The following is a 20,649-nucleotide window of genomic DNA, read 5'->3' on the forward strand; positions in this document are numbered from 1 at the left end:
TCCAGCCCCGTCCCTGATTGATGTTGCTAACAGAATAGAACAACTTTGCAGAATTTGTTTCTGTCCTGGCTATATTCCCCTGCAGAATAGATGCTGTTGGAGTTCACAGAACTGTTTGAGTTCCCTGTACTCAGCCCCGGTCTGTGCTGCTACCTGATTTTGGCTGCACTTTGTGTTGGTGTGGGCCAGGTTAGAGCTCACACTCAGCTGTCAGTTCCAGCCTTTGCCTGCCCGCCTTTGTCTCAGCTATGATCCCCTGAGGGCCGGGTGCAGCTGAAGCTCAGTAAACCAGTCCTCTGGGTCAGCCCCTCCCTGGGATTCTGCCACCTCTGCGCACGTATTCTAGTCCCCATGCTCCACCCAGGCCAGTACCACCTTAGGCATACCCTTTACTCATGGGGCCTGCATTTCCATCCCAGATCTTTTCCACCATTTTCCACCATAGAAGATGCTCAGCTTCCTCTGGTTGCCCAGAGAGACAGGGAGTGTCTGTCCGGAATATCCAGGGGTGTGAGCCCTATTGTTCCCACTGCTGCGGCTGCTCTCTGTGCCTCAGGGTACCACCACTCCTGTATGGTTCTTTCTCATTTGACAGTCTTGTCCTTACCCCCATGCCACAGTATCAGCACAGACCAGCAACAGGTCTTGCCCTGTCCACACCTCTCGAGAAAATGCCCAAGAACCTGGACTCCCTAGGGGACAGCCTTCCAGACCTCAGGGTGAGAGTAAAGGGGAGTGCTGGGAGTTCAAAATTACAGGTAGAGAACATATACAGTTTTATACCATTTTATGCCTGGCAGGAGAGTGCCATGACAACCTAGTAGGGGAAAGAGGTCTGGTTTTCAGAGGGTCTCTCCCATGGGATAAACTGGGAGGACATTTGAACTCTGCTCGCTTATTTGTACGGAGAATACTATGAGCTGTGAGCTGTTCACATTCAGGAGGGGACTCCCATCGGCTTGACAATGGATTTTGTACCTTTTGTTTGTATCCTTGGGGTTGCAGCTCACCTCAGCAGGGTTGATGTGCGTTCTTCAACCTTCTCTCTTGGCTCAGCTCCAAACCATCAGCTTACTTGCTAAACTTCTGTCCTTTATCTCTCCTTCTGGACAGGAGCCTCTGTGGAGAGCTGGCTCCAATCAGCCATCTTGCCTCCACCCTACTGTTTGTTCCTTTAATTTTCAATATATATTTTTTATTTCCTGAGTGTCCCTTTATTTATTTTTATTTTTTATTTTTTGGATCATCTGGATTGTGGTTCAGTTTCAATATCTTCTTCTCTAATATCTCCTGGGATATTAGAGATAATTTTTTTGAAGATTTTATTTCTTCCCACTCTTTCGAGCTCTGTTGTGTCTGTTTCCCAGTTCACATGCTAACTCATGCTTTGTGACACAAGTTTTCCTCAGGCATCTGATGCTCCTTGGCTGCTTGCCCCCTGGATGAAGACTAGAAGTCTGATTAGGAGCTTTGGGTCTGCAGTGGGACCCCATGGATGGTTTGCTCCTTCACTCCTGGGATTTTGGCTGTGTCATTTTTTTTTTTTTTTTTTTAGGAAAGACACTCCCTAAGGGAATAAAACCCTTAGTTTTCTGCTAGCATTGAAGAAGGCAATTGGGCATTTGACTGAACAAAGTGGAAAGGGGATTTAGCACTCTAACCTCTTCTTAAATAGATGCTTAGCCAATATGTTTTATTTTAGCATTCTGTGTTATCCACATCACTGGGAGTACTGCAATTCCCGATTTTTGATACCATAAACTATACTGGGTTACATTCCCAACATTTTCCATTGCTAGTTTAAGGATTAGCCTTTTCTAAATCAGTAAACCTTTTACCCATCATCTTTCCAGCTTCTAAAATGTTGTTCCTATTACCTCCTTTACAGTACCCCACTCCTTCTGGAGAATTGTGTTTATTTATAATTTCAGACTAGTTGATAGAAGAATGGTCCTCCTAAAGGTGCCAACAACCTAGTCCCTGGAATCCATAAATATATGGTCATACAGCAAAGGGAACTGTGGTTGCAGATGGAATTTTGATAATAAGTTCATTGTAAGATAGGAAAGTTATCCAGGGTTATCCAGGTGGGCTCAGTGTAATAACAAGGTCCTAAAAAGTGGAAGAGAGAGGCAGAAGAAGTGATCAGAGAGACACAATGTAGAAGGATGCAACCTGCCATTGCTGGCTTTGAAGGTGGAGAAAGGGAATCCACAAGCCTCCAGCAGCTGAAAAATGAAAGAAAATGGATTATACTCAGACCTCCAGAAAGGAATACAGTTCAGCTTATGTTGTCTCTGTGAGACCCATGTTGAACTTCTAACCTACAAGACTATGAGAATAAATTTGTGTTGTTGGGTGTTTAAGGCACTAAGTTTGTAGTAATTTGTTATAGTAGCTATAGGAAACTAACACACAATCAATGAAAGAGTAACTGCCATATGTCTTATCTTCCATCTGTGAATAGGTAGAAACTGGACAAAATACATGACCTTGTTTGGGATGTTGGCAACGGCAGTGAGCACAGTGACCCTTAAGACATGATACACAAACAAAGTGATTGGTGCACTGGGGAATCTAACAGACACCAGTGTTTTCACAGACTTGAAAAGTCAGAGATCAGAATTTAGGAAGACCAAGGAGACTAGAATTCATAGGACAGAGTACCAGAGTGTTCAGGAGCTACACAGAGAAAGAGTCCCGAGGTCAGCATAGGGATCTCCTTCTGTGTTTGTGAAAACACCACTCTGTCCATAAGTAGGGTCAAATTCTATTGTGCCATGGAAACCAACTTTTAAAGAAAGAATAATTTCTGGGAAGCTATAATTGAACAATTCCCACAGCTCATATGGAATCACACAGGTAGATAATAATTAAGTTACCCTAAGTGGAGAAATATAAATGGTGCCCTAAAAGATAAAGTCCTTTAGTAGTGGAACTAACTAGCCTGGAAGTAAAAGATACTCTATATCTACTCAAAAATGGAAGTTAAAAACAACAAATACCTTCTTACCTCGGGGCAAATTTTCCAAATTTGATGAAAGTTATAAACTCACAGATCCAAGAATAGCACGAAAACCCAGTTAGGATAAACACAAAGAAAACCACATGAAGGCACACCATAGTCAAATGGCTGAAAGCCTGTGATACAGACAACATGTTAAAATCAACCAAAGGAAAAAAGATACATTATGTACTGAAGGATAAAGGTAAGAATGATTGCAGACTTTTTGTCAAAAATTCACAAATAAGAAGACAATGAGAAACATGTTTACAGTGATGAAAGAAAAAAATTGTCAAATAGAACTCTCTGCTCAGAAAAAATATTTTAAAAGTGCAGGTGAATTAAAAACTTTTTCAGATAAACAAAATATGCAATATATTTTTGCCATTGGATATGCACTAGAAATGAAAGAGGAAGTTCTTAAAGCAGAAAAATAATTATAACTAATGGAAATTTGGATCAACACAAAAGAGAGTAGGAGGAATGCATTAAGAAGTTGCCTAGGCTTACAGCCTGCAGCTCAGCGGCTAGGGCATCAGCCACATACACCATACTAGTGGGTTTGAACCCAGCCTTGGCCTGCCAAACAACAATGACAACTACAACAACAACAAAAATAAATAGCTGGGCAGTGTGGCAGGTGCCTGTAGTCCCAGCTACTTGGGAGGCTGAGGCAAGAGAATCTCTTAAGCCCAAGAGTTAGAGGTTGTTGTGAGCTGTGATGTCACCACACTAATGAGGGCAGCATAGTGACATTCTGTCTCAAAAAAAAAAAAACTAGCCTAAGAAAACTTTGGAGGGTGATGTATATATTAATTACTTTGATTATTATAATGGATATAACCATTACTATAATTACGATGGTTTCATGGGTGAATACATATGTCAAAATTCATCAATGATAATGTTTTGTTTTGTTTTGTTTTGTTGCAGTTTTTGGCCAGGGCTGGGTTTAAACTTGCCACCTCCAGCATTTGGGGCCTGTGCCTTACTCCTTTGAGCCACAGGCACTGCCCCATCAATGGTAATGTTAAATATGTGAAATTAGGATGCCCGTTGTGCCTCAATAAAGCTGTTTTTAAAAACCAAGATATAGCCTTGAAGAAAACATTTGCACATTTTCAGGTGGCGCCTATGGCTCAAAGGAGCAGGGCACCAGCTCCATATGCCAGAGGTGGCGGGTTCAAACCTAGCCCTAGCCAAAAACTACAAAAAAAAAAAAAAAAAAAAAAACCTTTGCACATTTTCAGCACATAATATAAATTCTTATATATATAAGTATGAAAAGACAAAACAACCTATTTTAAATGGGCAAAGGTTAAAAAAATTGTCATAAAAGAAAGTATATAGGTGGCAAATGAGCACATGAAATGTGCTCAACATCATTAATTATCAGAGAAATGATGAAACACTGTACGATGTCACCACACAGCAGTTAAATGGCTGGAATTGAGGAGAAAGCCCGTCCTGAGTGTTAGCAAAGATGTGGAGCAGTTAGAACTCTTGTACACTGTCAGCAAAGCTGTTTGGGAAAGAGTCGTGTTTAACTTTCTTTAAAAGTTAAACATATGACCCAGAAATTCCACTTAAGAGAATGAAAACATATATTCATATAAACACGCATGCATACATTTTTGTAGTTATCTTATTCATAAGAACCAAAAACTAGAAACAATTCAAGTACTCAGGCAAATGGATTAAGCAAATGGTGGTCTACCCATAGTATGATATATTACTCAGCATTAAAAAAAGAAGAAAGTACCGATACATGCAACAATTTACGTGAATATCAAAAAAATACTGAGCAGAAACCACATGCAATAGACTTCATAGTGTGCAATTCCTTTTATAAGAAATTATAAAAAAGGCAAAACTAATCTTCAGTGACAGAAGCCAAATTAATGGCTTCCTGGGAAGAGAGTTGTTAGCGGATTGCCTGTCAAGAGACATAAGGGAGTTTTCTGGCTGACAGGAATATGCAATATCTTGATTGTGTTGGTGTTTTCAGCAATGTATAAATTTGCAAAAACTCATCAAACTTTATCTGTAAAATGGGTGCATTACTGTATTTAAATTAAATTTCAATGAGGTTATAAAGGAATAACTTGAATTATTTTTTTAATCATTTTATTGTCTCTTCAGTAAAATTTATGGAGGCAATAAAATTAAATGTGGTTTTTTTGTTTGTTTGTTTGTTTGTTTGTTTTTTGCAGTTTTTGGCCGGGGCTAGGTTCAAACCCACTACCTCCAGCATATGGGGCCGGCACCGTACCCGTTTGAGCCACAGGACCTGCCTATAAATGTGTGTTTTTAATATATCACTTTGACTAAGAAATTTTTAGTAATTTTTGAAGCATCCCTACCAGGTTTGGCTGAATGTCATGTACTTGAGAACTTATATAATAGCTAATATTTTTATACTACTTTCTAATCTATAAGGACTTTCACACATATCTCATTTTATCTTTAAAAAATACCTGGAGAGATTTGGCAATGTTTTCTTGCATATGACACCAAAAGCAAAGGAAACAAAAGTAAAAATAGATAAATTGAACTACATCAAAATTTAAAACTTCTGTGTATCAAAGGACATAATCAACAGAGTAAATAGGCAACCCTGGAATAAGAGAAAATATTTGCAAATCATATATCTGATAAGTGGTTGATATGCAGAATATATAAAAATTCCTAGGAGGGACAAGATGGCTGACTGGAAACAGCCTCCGACAAAAGCTCCTATCCAGAGGGAAGAATAACATCCAGAAAATATCCAATTAAGCTGAAGACAGGGAGCCCAGCCCAGAGAGAAGTGAGATAACTCCAGGTCACCCCTGCTGAGACAAGCTGCAACTCCAAAATAACAATCTACAGTATAAACTCCTGCAGAGACTGAGGGAGGAGGCTCATGAGCAGTGCCGCCCCCTCCCAGCCTGCCTGACCAAGTGCCCAGCCCTCTGCCCTGACTCACCTGGAGCCCTGTGCCCATGCCCCCACACCCTCCCTGTCTCCAAGCCGTGCTGTGGATCCCGAGCTGGGTGCCACACCACTCCCAGCCAAAGACCCACTGAGGCCACGCTCCCCCAGAGACCTACTGAGGCTGCACACTGGACACCGCAGGGCCAGAGACCTGCTGAGGCCACGCACTGGGCTGCCCTGCCTCAATACCAGGTCCCCACCTGACCAGAATCACCAATGAAGTAGTGATCTCCTCGGTGAAGTCACTGGGTACTGGACACTGCCAGATTTGTGTGCAGCATACCCCCGCTGCCAGATCCATGTGCAGCACATTCCTGGAGCTGCTCCTACAGCCAGAATTCTCTGGCTTTGACAGTGGCAGAGGAGCTGTGCAGGGGTACTTCCCACAAAGATCCAGCAACAATAAAGTGATCACGCTGTGGTCTAATCTTGGAGAAACATCCCCCACCCCAACTCTGTGCACCACCAGAGGAAACCAGAACCCACTCTATAGGGATCCTGGTGCTGCAGAGCGGCAGGGGCAAAGGTGTGGTGGCTAAGAGAGATAAGCATTTGCTGGCCTGGTACCCCCAGGATTAGACTGAGCCCAAGTGGAACACTTCCCAGTGGCTATTGAACACCTGAGGCAGGCAGGCCTCAGTTCCCCCAGCTGGCTGGTAGCTGAGGGCAGTGGCCGGGCCTTAGGGGCATTGACTTTCCTTTGACTCTGATAGGCGCTAAGCTCTGGCACTTTGCATTATTGGAGAGAGAAGGACTGCAGCCCTGCGGGGACACCAGTGATTGGGCGTGAAAAAGAAACAAAGTGGAGAAAGAGACTCAGCCCCCTGGTCCTACTGTGCTACCGGGTGGGCCTTTCTGACTCTGTAGAACACAAGAGAGAGCCAAATCTGAGCAGCCAGTAGACCTCTGCTATCTAGCTGCTGGAGACCTTTCAAATTCTCCCACCTGAGAGTTCGTACTGACTGGGACAATTGGTTTGGAACCCCTAACTTGGGACAATCACCCAAGGACCCTCTCAGGTCATACCCTGGTTGTGTAGTAACAGGAAGGGTCAATTTTTCCATTCCAGTTGTTATCTGGGGAGGTGAGGTTTCTTAATTGCTTGCATTTCTTCACAGCTAAGACTTCACCAGAGTCACTGATCCACCAGGATGAGACAAGAACCTGTTGATTACAAGACTGAGCCACCTAACCCCACCACACCAAACAGGTTTCTCCAGCCTCAGACTATAATACTGTACAGGCATTTTGCAAAACTAAAGGGGAAAAAGTTGCAGTCATCAGTCCCTGATCCTTGAAAAAGGGCTGCTTAACCACAACTCCAGGAAACCCCAATCCAACCTCACCTTACCAGACCACCTAGCCAACAGTGAAAAACAATCATGAGGCAGAATCAGTGGAAAAACTGGCAACATGAACAATCAGAGCAGACCAACTTCCCCAAGAAATGACAAAGCAGGCACAGCACAAGATCCTATTCACAAACAAATGGCTGAGGTGTCAGAAATCAAGTTCCAAATTTGAATAGCAAATAAGATCAACAACTTGGAAGAAATGATGAAATTAGAATTTAAAGCAGAAATTCAAAAGATGTCTCAAGAATTAAAGGAATTTAAAGACAAAATGACCAAAGATTTTGACACATTAAAACAAGAATTTGCAGCCCTCAAAGATCTAAATAATACAGTAGAATCCCTCAGTAACAAAATGGAGCAGGCAGAAGAAAGGATCTCCGATATGAAGACAAAGTTTTTTAATGCTCCCAAACACTAAAAGAAGAAAAAAAGTGGAGAATAAAAACAGATCATTCTCTCAAAGAGCTCTGAGATAATTCAAAGAGGTCTAATATTCACCTTATAGGAATACCTGAAAGTGATGAGCTTGCTGAAAAGGATATAGATGTGTTGCTTCATGAAATAATTAAAGAGACTTTCCCAGGCATGCCCAGAGATTCTGAAATTCAGATAGCAGACAGTTTTAGAACACCAGCCTGACTCAACCCAAATAAAAATTTTCGTAGACACATTATAATTAATTTCTCTAAAGTTAATATGAAGGAGAAAATTCTGAAAGCTGTAAGACAGAAGAAAACCATTACATACAAAGGGAAGAACATTAGAATGACTGCAGATCTCTCTGCTGAAAACTTTCAAGATAGAAGAGGGTGGTCATCGACCTTTAATCTCCTTAAACAAAATAACTTTCAACCCAGAATCCTGTACCCAGCTAAACTGAGTTTCATCTATGATGGAGAAATTAAATACTTTAATAACATTTACATGTTGAAGAAATTTGCCATAACTAAACCAGCTCTTCAGGATATTCTCAGATCTATCCTCCATAATGAACAACACAATCCTCCACCACCAAAATAAAATCACTCAGAAACTTTTGATCAAATTCTAACTTCCATACTGGCAAAAGGACTAAAAATGTCCACTGGACATTTGAAAAACTCAATACCCAAAACTCTGCCTGGTTTATCATTACTCTCAATAAATGTGAATGGCTTAAATTGCCCTCTAAAGAGACACAGGTTGGCTGACTGGATACAAAAACTCAGGCCAGACATCTGTTGCATTCAAGAATTTCACCTTACCTTAAAAGATAAACATAGACTCAGAGTGAAGGGATAGTCATTTATAATTCAGGCAAATGGAAATCAGAAAAAAAGCAGGTGTTGCAAATTTTATTCACAGATACAATAGGCTTCAAACCAATCAAAGTAAGAAAAAACAATGATGGTCACTTTTTGTTAAGGGCAACACTCAACATGATGAGATTTCAATTATCGACATTTATGCACCCAAACAGAATGCACCTCAATTTATAAGAGAAACTCTAACTGACATGAGCAACTTGATTCCCCCCAGCACCATAATTGTTGAAGACTTTAACACTCCTCTAGCTGTGTTGGATAGATCCTCAAAAAAGAAGCTAAGCAACAAAATTTTAGAATTAAAATTAACCTTTCAACATTTGCATCTAATAGACATCTTTAGAACATTTCATCCTAACAAAATCAAATACACATTCTTCTCATCAGCCCATGGCTCATCCTCCAAAATTGATCACATCTTAGGTCACAAGTGCAACCTCAGCAAATTTAAAAAAATAAAAATCATTCCTTCTATTTTCTCAGACCACCATGGAATTAAAAGTTAAACTCAGTAACAACAGGAATCTCCACACACATACAAAAACCTGGAAACTGAATAACCTCATGCTGAATGATAGCTGGGTCATAGATGAGTTTAAGAAGGAAATTACCAAATTTTTGGAACAAAACAATAATGAAGAAACTAACTATCAGAACCTCTCGGATACAGCAAAGGCAGCCCTAAGAGGAAAATTTATAGCATTGCAAGCCTTCCTCAAGAGAATGGAAAGAGAGGAAGTCAATAACTTAATGGGACATCTCAAGCAACTGGAAAAGGAAGAACTTTCCAACCCTAAACCCAGCAGAAGAAAAGAAATAACTAAAATTAGAGCAGAACTAAACATTAGAACTAAATAAAATTGAAAACAAAAGAATCATACAACAGATCAACCAATCAAAGTGTTGGTTTTTTGAAAAGGTCAATAAAATAGATAAACCATTGGCTAACCTAACCAGAAGTATAAGAGTAAAATCCCTAATTTCATCAATCAGAAATGATAAAGGCCAAATAACAACAGACTCCTCAGAAATTCAGAAAATCTTTAATGAATACTACATAAAACTCTATTCTCAGAAGTATGAAAATCTGAAGGAAATAGATCAATACTTGGAAACATGCCACACTCCTAGACTTAGCCAGAAAGAAGTGGAAATATTGAACCAGCCTATAAAAAGCTCTGAAATAGCATCAACTATAAGAAATCTCCCCAAAAAGAAAAGCCCAGGACCAGATGGCTTCACATCAGAATTCTGCCAAACCTTTAAAGAACTAGTACCTATATTACTTAATCTTTTCCAAAACATAGAAAAAGAAGGAATACTTCTCAACTCATTCTATGAAGTGAATATCACCCTGATACCCAAACCAGGAAAATACCCAAGAAAAGAAAACTATAGACCAATATCTCTAATGAATATTAATGCAAAAATATTCAATAAGATCCTAGCGAACAGAATCCAACAACACATCAAACACCACGACCATGTGGGTTTCATCCCAAGGATGGTTCAATATACGCAAATCCATAAATATAATACATCACATAAACAAATTAAAAAACAAAGACCATATTATTCTCTCAATTGATGCAGAAAAAGCTTTTGACAATATCCAGCACCCTTTCTTTATCAGAGCACTTAAGAAAATAGGAATAAAAGGGCCATTTCTTAAACTGATAGAGGCCATCTACAGCAAACCCACAGCCAATATCATAGTGAATGGAGTAAAATTGAAATCATTTCCACTCAGATCAGGAACCAGGCAAGGATGACCACTGTCTCCACTGCTGTTTAACATTGTAATGGAAGTCTTAGCCACCACTATCAGGCAAGAGAAGGCAATCAAGGGGATCCAAATAGGAGGATCAAGAGGAGATCAAACTGTCACTCTTCGCAGATGATATGATTATATATCTGGAAAACCCCGGGGAATCAACTACAAAACTCCTAGAAGTGATCAAGTAATACAGTAATGTCTCAGGATACAAAATTAACACTCATAAATCTGTAGCCTTTATATACACCAACAATAGTCAAGGGGAAAAAACAATCAAGGACTCTATTCCCTTTACACTAGTGCCAAAGAAGATGAAATATCTGGGTGTGTATCTAACTAAGGATGTGAAAGATCTCTATAAAGAGAACTATGAAACTCTGAGAAAAGAAATAGCTGAAGATGTTAACAAATGGAAAAATATACCATGCTCATGGCTGGGAAGAATCAACATTGTTAAAATGTCTATACTACCTAACTCAATTTACAGATTTAATGCAATCCCTATTAAAGCACCTCTCTCATATTTTAAAGACCTGGAAAAATTAGTACTTTGTTTTATATAGAAACAGAAAAAAAAACTTGAATAGCCAAGACATTACTCAGAAATAAAAAAAAATTGGGAGGAATCATGCTTCCAGACTTCAGACTATATTATAAATCAATAGTGATCAAAACAGCATGGCACAAAAATAGAGAGGTAGATGTATGGAACAGAATTGAAGACCAAGAGCCCAGACACTTATCATCATTTGATTTTCAATAAGCCTATTAAAAATATAAATTGGGGTAAGATTTGGATGGTGTTGGATGAATTGGCTGGCAACTTGTAGAAGACTGAAACTGGACCCACACCTTTTTTCTCTAACAAAAATTGACTCTCACTGGTTAAAGGACTTAAACTTAAGACATGAAACTATAAATATTCTTAGAGAGAGTGCAGGGGAAATGCTTGAAAAAATTGGCCTAGGAGAATACTTCTTGAGGAAGACACCCCGGGCAATTGAAGCAACATCAAAAATACATTACTGGGATCTGATCAAATTAAAAAGTTTCTACACTGCCAAGAACACACTAAGTAAAGCAAATAGACAGCCCTCAGAATGGGAGAGGATTTTTGCAAGTTATGCTACCGACAAAGGTCTAATAAACCAGAATCCACAGAGAACTCAAACTTATTACTAAGCACAAAACAAGTGATCCCATTTCATTGTGGGCAAGAGACATGAACAGAAGCTTCTCTGAAGAAGACAGGCGCATGGCCTATAGACACATGAAAAAATGCTCATCATCTTTAATCATCAGAGAAATGCAAACCAAAACCTCTCTGAGATACCATCTAACTCCAGTAAGAGTAGCCCACATCACAAAATCCCAAAACAACAGATGTTGGTGTGGATGTGGAGAAAAGGGAACATTTCTGCATTGCTGGTGGGAATGCAAGCTAGTACGTTCCTTTTGGAAAGAAGTTTGGAGAACACTCAGGGATCTAAATGTAGACCTGCCTTTTGATCCTCCAAGTCCTCTTCTAGGTGTATATCTAAAGGACCAAAATCATTTGGCAATAAAGATATTTGCACCAGATTTTTCACTGCAGCTCAATTCATAATAGCCAAGTCATGGAAGAAGCCCAAGTTCCCGTCGACCCATGAATGGATTAATAAATTGTGGTATATGTATACCATGGAATACTATGCAGCAGTTTAAAAAAATGGAGACTTTACCTCTTTTATGTTTACATGGATGGACTTTACCTCTTTTATGTTTACATGCTGCGATGTGGATGAAACTTGACAACATTATGCTCACTGAACAAGGCAGTCGCAAAAGGACAAGCATTGTATGATTCTACTAGAGTAGTCCAGTTTCTAGGTACAGAAAAATGGCTGCTAGACATTGGGATGGGCGAGATGGGGAGCTGTTGTTTACTGGTGCAGAGTTTTAGCTGGGGAAGGTGGGAAGAGCTCTGTGGATGGATGGCGGTGCTAGCTGTGCAGCTTTGAGAACGTCCTTCACGCTGATTAATTGTACATTTAAAAGGGCTAAGATGGCAAATTCATCAACGTACATTTTACTACAATTTTAAAAAATACTTCAAGAGGCAGATTTATATCCCCATTCTACAACTGAGAAAGCTGTGATCAGGGAGGCTGATCAACTTGCTGAAGACACCATATGATTCTGATGACCATGAACTCTGAATGGCTTCCGCTTCCTTTCATAGTTGGCTTTTTGAAAAGTGATTAATTGCAGAGCCACCAAGTGCTCATACTTCCAAGGCAGATTAATTGGCTGCTTTCTTTTTCCCTTCCTTCCTCCCACACTCTTCAAAATAGTCCTGAGTTGGGTCTCGACAGCCTCTTGAAGAACACTCATGCAATGATTCACTCTTCTGCAGCCGCAAAGTGTCCTTCCAGGGGACACAGACCATCCACAGAAGGTACTAGATTAGGGTCCCAACCTGGGAGGCTGGACCTAACCACTGGATATGCCCAGGCTGATGGGAGACAGGAGCCTGATGCCACACAGCTGCCACTTTTCTCTGCCTTCTGTTTGTGGTATCCTAATGATTTCCCCTCCTTGCACAGTTGTACTACAGGTGTCTTATTAAAAAGCCCCAAAGACTCATGTCTTTGCCACAGGGACTCCTCAGGTTCCAATTCAAAACACCTTACACTGCAATCCAGCATCTAAATCCCACACCCAGTACCTGCCATCCACCCTCTGGCCACCCTACATGGTTCCCAGAGTCATCCTGGTCTTTTCAATTCTGCTCTGCAGCCCCCACACTGCAATCCGAGGCCTCCCTAGGTACCCAAGCCTCTCTCCAAACCCAAATGCTAACCAGTTCTCAAGGGCATCCGGCTCCTCTTTCCCAGGAGGAAAGAAGCCATCTCCTGACTCCTGGCTGGCACTTCCAGGGACCAGAGCCAGCTTCTTCTTCTACCCATTTTGGTTTTCTTGCCAGAATTTCCCACCTCAAGGATCTTGGAAAATGATAAGACCCCTCTTCTCATAAAATGTTCATGCAAACTCCAGAGTTTCCAGAGTTTCCCAAACTGAAGGCCACTAGTGCCCAAGTGGCCACCATGCTTCCAGAGGCTCTGAGTCCAGCAATCTTCCCTGATGCTCTGGGCTTTCAAGTTTTTCTTACTTTTCTTTTCAGGAAACAAGGTAAGATAATTTAAAATACATATTTTTAATATTCTAGTGCCTCACTACAACACACAGAGCAACAGTCCCAGAACAACTTGGCATCTGTAATCCATAATTTATACCCAAATTTGTTGTGTTCAATTATTCATATCCTGCAACAGTGTGTCCCCAAAGATGTAAACAAACTCAAAAGAAATCTCACAAAATGTAGAAAATGAAAAAGCAACCCAAGTGTTGCAAGGAATGCATTAGGATGAGATGGGGGAGGGCCACGGGAAATACAAGTGTGATCAGAAGAATTTCATAGAAGACTTTTCTCCAAGGCCTGGCACACTTGGTGTTGGTTGGCATGCTCTCTTTTAGGGGGAAGTGGGAGAGGGTAGTGGTAGTCACACACCATACCTTATTCCTAGTGCAGTTCTCCCCTAACAGTATTTCTTCTGTTTGTGGAACAGAATTCAGTCAACACTTCTACAAATACCTAATAATCATATGTGATGTGCCAGGCACTGTTTGACACACAAATAAAGATGAATGAGATACAGCTCTTGACTCTGGTGAACCATTAGTCCTGCTGGAAAGGGGGAAAGATACAAACTACACCTATGGCAGTCTGGTAAATGCTGGAAGGGAGAGATCTGTACTTTGGGAGACAGAGTCGTTGTTCCTGCCAGTAGGAGGGTGTCAGACAGCTTCACACAGAAAGAACTATAGAGGGGCTTGCAGGGGATGGTTTCCAGCTGGATAAGGTCAGGATGGATCACTGGATAAGGGGGAAGGATGACCTCACAGGAGCCTGGAGGCACGGCAATTCAAGATTTCTGTTCCTTTTCACTTTGGAATTTAATGTAACCCATGAAATTGAATTGAACTAACTTTTTCACCAAGCTTTTACATACATAGCCTAAAAACTAGACTGAACTACTTGAACATTGGCTGTGTTCGCTAAAGCAGTTTTCTATTAGGAAAACAAAAAGAGTCAACTTCATGTTAAAACCCCAGGAAGAGCTTAATGAAGCAATCCATGCATCCAATAAAATAGCATCAGAAAAAACAGCATCTAAGTTGTTTCATTCATTGAGCAAATCTTTGTCGCATCCATGAGCACAGCAGTGAACAAAACAAGGAAGGTCTGAGGCTTATATTCTACTGGGGGAAAGCCAGCCACACAATCGGTGCTCTATGTATTACCAGGCAGTGACAGACAGATGTGGTGGCCTGGGGCATCTCTGGAGAGTCAGCATTTGAGCAGAGGTCTGTAGGAAGCAGATTTAGTGCAGAAGACACAACAAGTGCAAAGGGCCTGACTTAAGTGTGCCTGCAAGGACCACAGTGAAGCAAGGGACACTGGTAAGAAATCAGAGTGGGATGATGGGGAGGGACCAGAGGGCCTTGAAAGGGATTTAGTACATCTGAGAGCCAGAAGAAACATTGGTAAGATCTGAGCAAGAACAAGTCCTGCTTTTAAGGTTTTAAAAGATTGTTCTAGATCAGTGGTTCTCAACCTTCCTAATGCCACAACCCACAGGTTGAGAACCACTGTTCTAGATACTGTGCAATTTCATTGTAGGGGACAATCCAGAGTCTGGTGCAGTAATCAAGGTGAGATCTGAGGGTGACTGGGCCAGTTAGGAGTTGCGGAGGTGGTAAGAAGTGACCAGATTCAGGTTATCACATAAAGAGGGAGCTTAAAATGTTTGCTGCTCATGTAAAGTGGGGCATGGGGGAAGAAGAAGGGTCAACATGACTCACAGGGTTTGGGCCTGAACATTTGGGTAAATGATGGTGCCATTTACTGAAAAGGAAACAGCGGGGGAGGATCTGATTCCAGAGTGAACCTAGAAGCTCTCTTTTAGATGTGTCAAGTTTGAGCCACTCTTTAGTCATCCATGAGGAGATGTTGAGGTGGCCTTTGTGTGTACAAGCTGGAGCCTCTGGGAAAAAGTCAGGGCTGGAGATAGAAGTTTGGAAGAGGGCAATTTATAGATGGTATTTAAAGACCTGTTGTCAGTGCCTCCTTTTAAGATTTTCTGCAAGTGTCATCCACAACACAGTAGCTTCCACTTTCACCTTGCAGGGGGCCACACTGAGTGGCAAGGTAGACTGCGCAAGGAATCCCATCACTGATGAAGTTAGAGAGGGGGAGGCGGCTGTTGTGAAGTCACCTAACACTACTCCTGCACCAATGGGAATCTACAAATCTGCTGTTCTGACCCCTTCTCCCACCCATCTCTGACCCAAGTAGGGCCACCATGCCATAGGAAGAGAGGTTGATGCCCCAGAAGGCAAGAGAAGAAAGAGTCTCAAGAAGATTATCAAACACTCCTCCCCAAAAGGATAGGGACTAGGATGGATAGACCCAGGGCATTGTGGGATGTCAATAAACAGCTGTGGAAGGAAGGAAAGGAAAAAGAAAGGGCAAAAGGAAAGAGATAGGGAAGCCGGTGAGGATCAGGGTAATGATAGAATTTTCATGAATTTGGCAAAACACCGCATGACCTGGAGTCAGGAGCCCAGAGTTCACCCAACAGCCGGAGGCTGCTTGCTTAGTCAACGTGAGCCTCCTTTTCACCAAATCACCCACCAGCATCTTTCTAACAGATCTACAATAAAATGGGTCCTCTGCCATACTGCTAAAGGCACTGCACATGGGATGGGTGCTCTACATACAACTAACGGCATTGCACATGAAATGGGTGCTCTGCCATACGGCTAATGGCACTGCACATGGTAGAGGTGCTCTGCATACAACTAAGGGCATTGCACATGAGATGGGTGCTCTGGCATATGGCTAACGGCACTGCACATAAGATGGGGGCTGTACATACAATGGCATCGTACATGAGATGGGTGCTCTGGCATACAGCTAACAGCATTGTACATGGGATGTGTGCCCTGCCATACGGCTAACAGCATTGTACATGAGATGGGTGCTCTGGCATACAGCTAATGACATTGCACAAGGGATAGGTGCCCTGGAATGCAGCTAATGGCATTGCACATGATATGGGTGCTCTGGCATACAGCTAACCGCATTTCACATGATGTTGGTGCTCTGGCATACAGTTTACAGCATTGCACATGAGACGGGTGCTCTGGCATACAGCTAAGGGCATTGCACATGGGATTGGTGCTCTGGCACATGGCCAAGGGTATTGTGCATGAGATGGAGACTCCGGCATATGGCTAACGGCATTGCACACGAGATCGGTGCTCTGGCATACAGCTAACGGCACTATACATGAGATGGGTGTTCTGGCATAAAGGTAATGGCACTGCACATGAGATGGGTGCTCTGGTATAGAGCTAATGGCATTGCCCATGGGATGGGTGCTCTGATATAAAGCATTGTACATGAGATGGGTGCTCTGGCATACAGCTAATGGCCCTGTACATGAGATGGGTGCTCTGTCATACAGCTAACAGCATTGCACATGAGATGAGTGCTCTGGCATATGGCTAATGGCATTTCACATGAGATAGTTGCTCTGGCATATGGCTAACGGCATTGCACATGAAATGGGTACTCTGGCATATGGCTAATGGCATTGTACATGAGCACATCTCATTGGAAAGGAAATTCAACAATTTGAATCAAGAATCCACAAAAATATGCACAATTTTGACCCATTTTTGTGTTTCAGTTTAAACAAAATAATTCTAAACATTTTTAAATCTTTGAAGACTCTTTGTACAAATCTTAAAATACCCTGAGTCCCTGATAATGTTGTGGACTCTGGACTATTTTGCATGGGAGAACATAGCATTGATTGATCAACCTCTAAAGTGCAATCCCTACCACTAGCAAACAAATGCAATTCCTCTGATCCCAAGCAAGGAGAGTCTGGCTGATTTGGACTAACCTGGGAGTTAGGTTCTTTTTGGTGGTGACAGAGGGAAATAGGAAAATACTATGTAACAAATAATAAAATTAGTTTTGCTGATCTTTTAGGGGGAAAAGTGACTGATTTATTCTAATTTAATCCCCGGAGTGTGATGATACAGGTACAGTGTGGGGATGCCAGGTAGTGACTATCTTCCCTGGAATGTGGATGCCAGGAAGTGCTGTTGCAGGTGCTGGTGAGGGCTCTGTTGTGTGACACTATGAATGGAAAGGCAGGCCAGCATGCATAATGTTCTCTCAGATTACAGCTGTGCAAAGATACATGATTTTTAATCTTTTTTTACATATAAATGTGTTTATTAGGTTTCCATTTTTTGCCTTCACAAAATTAAAGAGGCTTAAAATTTAATAGCAATAACAATGTTTAAGATAAGGACTAGAAATAAAAACCTCATAAAGAATGAAAAAACATAATTTGGGAACGCGGAATGGATGGATTCAATTCAATGGGGTTCCGGGCTGGGCTAGGGAGCAGGTGGATGACAGATGCAACGAGAAAATGATTTAGTAACTTGAATGATGTATTTGAATCTTACAGAATGTTTGCATTCTCAACACGTTTGAAGCTTTTGAGGTAAATGAGCTAAAAGAGAAGGGCAACAAGGCCCTGAGTGCTGGTAACATTGATGACACCTTACAATGTTACTCTGAAGCCATTAAGTTGGATCCCCAGAACCATGTGCTCTACAGCAATCATTCTGCAGCCTATGCCAAGAAAGGAGACTACCAGAAGACTTACGAGGATGGCTGCAAGACCATTGACTTAAAACCTGACTGGGGTAAGGGTTATTCTTGAAAAGCAGCAGCTCTTGAACTCTTAAACCTATTTGAAGAAGCCAAACGAACCTATGAGGAGGGCTTAAAACATGAAGCCAATAACCCTCAGCTCAAAGAACGTTTACAGAACATGGAGGCCAGGTTTAGCAGAGAGGAAATTCATGAACCCTTTCAACATGCCCAATCTGTATCAGAAGTTGGAGAATGATCCTAGGATGAGAATGCTGCTTAGTGATCCTTAATAGAGCAGCTACGAAACAAGCTGTCCAATCTGGGCAAGAATCTACAAGATCCCAGCATCACGACTACTCTCAGTGTTCTCCTCGGAGTTGATCTGGGCAGCAAGGATAAGGAGGAAGAGGTTGCAACCCCACAGCCACATCCCCCTCCCAAAAAGGAGACCAAGCCAGAGCCAATGGAAGAAGATCTTCCAGAGAGTAAGAAGCAGGCACTGAAGGAAAAAGAGTTGGGGAATGATGCCTACCGGAAGAAAGACTTTGACACAGCCTTGAAGCATTATGACAGAGCTAAGGAACTGGACCCCACCAACATGACCTACATTACTAACCAAGCAGCAGTGTACTTTGAAAAGGGTGACTACAATAAATGCCGGGAGTTTTGTGAGAAGGCCATTGAAGTGGGGAGAGAAAACCGAGAAGACTACCAACAGATTGCCAAAGCTTATGCCTGAATTGGCAACTCCTACTTCAAAGAAGAAAAGTACAAGGACGCCATCCACTTCTATAACAAGTCTCTTGCAGAGCACTGAACCCCAGATGTGCTCAAAAAATGCCAGCAGGCAGAGAAAATCCTGAAAGAGCAAGAGAGGCTGGCCTACATAAACCCTGACTTGGCCTTGGAGAAGAACAAAGGCAATGAATGTTTTCAGAAAGGGGACTATCCCCAGACCATGAAGCATTATACAGAAGCCATTAAAAGGAACCCACAAGATGCCAAATTGTACAGCAATCGAGCTGCCTGCTACACCAAACTCCTGGAGTTTCAGCTGGCACTCAAGGATTGTGAGGAATGTATCCAGCTAGAACCAACCTTTATTAAAGGTTATACATGGAAATCAGCTGCCCTAGAAGCAATGAAGGACTACACAAAAGCCATGGATGTGTACCAGAAGGCATTAGACCTGGACTCCAACTGCAAGGAGGCAGCAGACGGTTACCAATGCTGTATGATGGCCCAGTACAACCAGCATGATAGCTCCAAAGATGTGAAGTGGCAGGCTATGGCTGACCCTGAGGTGCAGCAGATAATGAGTGACCTGGCCATCAGGCTCATCCTGGAACAGATGCAGAAGGACCCCCAGGCACTCAGTGAACACTTAAAGAATCCTGTATTAGCACAGAAGATTCAGAAGCTGATGGATGTGGGTCTCATTGCAATTCGGTGATGACTTGGTCACCCCCCTTCCCTTCATTCTGATGTGGAAAGAGAAGCTGGGACCGCCTCATGCAGCGCAGAGCAGAAGGGAACAAAGGGGAAGAGAACAGTTTATCTCTCTATATTTATACATACCACATGGAAGATGGAGAGACTTGTACCATCATTTGAGCAGCACTGCCTTGGGCCCACCCAGCACACACATGGTCTCTTTACTGCTGCCCTCAAGTTGTGTCTCTTTCCCCTCAGTGACTGCTCTCTCGTAGTTGGTTATTTTTTATTTGCAGCAGTGGGCATGTATGGGGAGGGGAGAGTGTTCTTCCCAGCCTCAATCCCCAGCTGTCTTCACATTGTTAATTCCACTTCTCCAATAAAGCAAGCCTGTTGGGCGTGGTTACATGTTAAAAAAAAAAAGAATGAACGAACATAAATACATTCAGAAAAGAAATCAGAGAATTGCTGCATTGAAATATTAAGTAATAATAATAATGATAGTGCAAAGGAAGTGAGAGAACCAGACCAACGCCATCTTGGTGGCTGACTCCATCTTAGGAGTTAAGTTTTGTTTTCTCTGCCATTTTGTTTTGAAAGTTTCACTTTCCTGTAAAAGCGGGCATTTCCCAAAATCATGAGGCAATCACCGCCCAATCAGGAACCGCCTTCTGGATCAGGCCATATGGCAGGCCCAATGGCAGCCGATCCAGAAGCAGCCCCTTTGTTCAAGTTGTATACACCCCGCTTGCCGCGCCGCATTATAAAAATCCCCTGCTTCAGAGCTCGGGGCTCCTGGCTTGGATCCATTGCAGCAGAGTCCCTAGGAGCCCAAGCTCGAACTTAGCAAAATAACTAAGAAAATGCCATGAAAGCTATGTTAACTAGTGTGATGAAAATGTGTCAAATGGTCTATGAACCAAGTGTATGGTGCCCCATGATCATACTAATGTACACAGCTATGATTTAATTAAAAAATTAATTAATTAATTAATTAATTTTAAAAAGGCTAT

General features: G+C 41.9%; 1 pseudogene across 1 annotated transcript; it reads left to right on the forward strand.

The window, feature by feature from the left end:
* The first annotated feature begins 671 nt into the window (after positions 1-671).
* On the forward strand, positions 672-19,706 carry LOC128596378 (stress-induced-phosphoprotein 1-like; annotated as a pseudogene). The gene is made up of 2 exons (XR_008383110.1): positions 672-719; positions 18,012-19,706. The product of XR_008383110.1 is annotated as a stress-induced-phosphoprotein 1-like (transcript).
* The last annotated feature ends 943 nt before the right edge of the window (positions 19,707-20,649 follow it).

Source organism: Nycticebus coucang, chromosome 10 (genome assembly GCF_027406575.1).
Source record: "Nycticebus coucang isolate mNycCou1 chromosome 10, mNycCou1.pri, whole genome shotgun sequence".
Classification (NCBI taxonomy): domain Eukaryota; kingdom Metazoa; phylum Chordata; class Mammalia; order Primates; family Lorisidae; genus Nycticebus; species Nycticebus coucang.